General features: G+C 49.6%; 1 pseudogene; it reads left to right on the forward strand.

Annotated features, from left to right (window-relative positions):
* The first annotated feature begins 1286 nt into the window (after positions 1-1286).
* LOC108514940 (40S ribosomal protein S5 pseudogene) lies at positions 1287-1908 on the forward strand (annotated as a pseudogene).
* Positions 1909-2546: the final 638 nt, after the last annotated feature.

Here is a 2546-nt window from a genome sequence, read left to right on the forward strand (position 1 = left end):
CCTCGGCCTCCCAAAGTGCTGGGATTACAGGTGTGAGCCACCGTGCCTGGCTGTACTTGTCTTTCTTTGGAAGGTTTTCCAGGTATTCAAGAGGACTTGGGGCTGGGTGCGGTGGCTCACGCCTGTAATCCCAACACTTTGGGAGGCCGAGGTGGGTGGATAACCTGAGGTCAGGAGTTTGAGACCAGCCTGGCCAACATGGCGAAACTCTGTCTCTACTAAAACTACAAAAATTAGCTGGGCATGGTGGCACATGCTTGTAATCCCAGCTACTCCAGAGGCTGAGTTCAATTGCTTGAACCCAGGAGGCAGAGGTTGCAGTGAGCTGAGATCATGCCACTGCACTCCAGCCTGGGTGACAGAGCAAGACTCCATCTCAAAAAAAAAAAAAAATCGAAAGGACTTGGGTGTTGTTATCTAAGCCATGTCCGAATTAGAAGGCACCCCAAGCCCAGTAATGCTATGGTTCTTGCAGACTTGTAGAAGTACCACCCTGATGATTTTGGATAAGATCTGGAAGAATTCTTTGGATTACCAGGCTGAGAATCTTGTTCTCTTCCCTTACTTTCTCCCACCATGGGTACTGTGCTGGTTCAGACCTGAAGACAGCACAGCACTGGGTCTTACCCAAGACATACTGTAACCACTACCTGTTTACCACCTATGTTCATTCAAGGGCCTGGGCTTCTACAGGGTATGTCCTTCACTTCAAGGTGGTAAGTTCCCCCAGGCCCCAGGTGGGTCCATTGGTGTCATCCCAGGACCAGGGACTAGAATTAAATACCTTAGCAGTCTACCTGGTTTCTATTATACTGTGGCTGAGCTGGCACTCAAACCTCAAGATGCACTGCTTCCCACTCTTCCCTCTACTTTCCACAGGCAGAGTAACCTCACCCTGTGGCTACCACAAGCCCATGGGAGTACTGCTAGGCTACCACCCATGTTCCCTTAGGGCCCAAGGGCTCTTCAATCAGCTTGTTGTGAATCCTGCCTGGCCTGGGACTCATCCTTCAGGGCAGTGGGCTCCCCTATGGCTCAGGACAGACCCAGAAATGTCATCCAAGAGACCAGTCATGGAATCAGGGATCTCAAGAGCCAGTTTGGTGGTGTAACCCTCCTGTGGCTGAGCTGGTACCTAAGGTGTAAGAAAAAGTTCCCTTTTGTGCTTGGTGAATTGGAAGTATATTAAAAAGCTCTTCCTGTCTGTGCCAGGGTGGCATGTGGTCCGTGCCAGGTGGCATGTGGTCCATGCCATGCAACAGAGATACTCAGGCTATGCCCTTAAGATGACCAAGTGTGAGACAGCAGCACTAGAGATGGAAGAGACCCCCAACATCTAGCTCTTTGGGAAGTGGAACACTGATGATGTGCAGATCAATGACATTTCCCTGCAGGATTACATTGCAGTGAAGGAGAAGTATGCTAAGTACCTGCTTCACAGTGCAGGGCAGTATGCCGCCAAGCATTTCCACAAAACACAGTGCCCCATCTTGGAGCACCTCACTAACTCCATGATGATGCATGGCCACAATAATGGCAAGAAACCCATGACCGTGCACATTGTCAAGCATGCCTTTGAGATCATCCTCCTGCTCATGAGTGAGAGCACTCTTCAAGTCCTGGTGAATGCCATCATCAACAGTGGTCCCTGGGAGGACCCCACATGCATTGGGTGAGCCAAGACCATGAGATGACAGGCTGTGGACATGTCCCCGCTGCATGGCATGAATCAGGCCATCTGGCTGCTGTGCAGAGGCACTTTTGAGGCTTCCTTCCAGAACATCAAGACCATTGCTGAGTGCCTGGAAGATGAGCTCATCAGTGCCACCAAGGGCTCCTCCAACTCCTATGTCATCAAGAAGGATGAGCTAGGATGAGCTACAGCATGTGGCCAAGTGCAACCACTGATTTCAAGCTGCTTCCCAATAAACCTGTCTGCCCTTTGGGGTGGCCCTACCAGAACAAAAAAAAAAAAATATATATATATATGAAGAAGAAGGAAAAGAAGAAGAATATGGACATTTTAAAAAATCCCCTTTACTTTTCTCAAGCAGAAGGAGTTTCTTCCCATAGCCACTACAGCTGGGAATGTGCTGAGTCTCACCTGAAACCAAGTCTCAAAGTTTCACCCAAGGCCCATGGTGTACTACCTAAGTATTGCCGCTGGTTATCAGGGCCCAAGGGCTCTTTAGTTAGCATGCGATGGGTCCTGACAAAACTGGGTCCTACCCTTCAAGGCAGTGGCTCACACCTGTAATTCCAGCACTTTGGGAGGCCGAGGCGGGCGGATCATGAGGTCAGGAGACTGAGACCATCCTGGCTAACGCAGTGAAACCCCGTCTCTACTTAAAAATAGAAAAAATTAGCTGGGCGTGAACCCGGGAGGCGGAGCTTGCAGTGAGCCAAGATCCTGCCACTGCACTCCAGCCTGGGCGACAGAGTGAGACTCCGTCTCTCAAAAAAATAAAAAATAAAAGTCCTGCCGTCATTGTCACATATGTTCATGGTGATTTGCCAGGTATGTCTTTTTCTTTCCTTTTTTTTTT

This window comes from Rhinopithecus bieti, unplaced genomic scaffold, assembly GCF_001698545.2.
Source record: "Rhinopithecus bieti isolate Rb0 unplaced genomic scaffold, ASM169854v2 scaffold_32740, whole genome shotgun sequence".
NCBI lineage: Eukaryota > Metazoa > Chordata > Mammalia > Primates > Cercopithecidae > Rhinopithecus > Rhinopithecus bieti.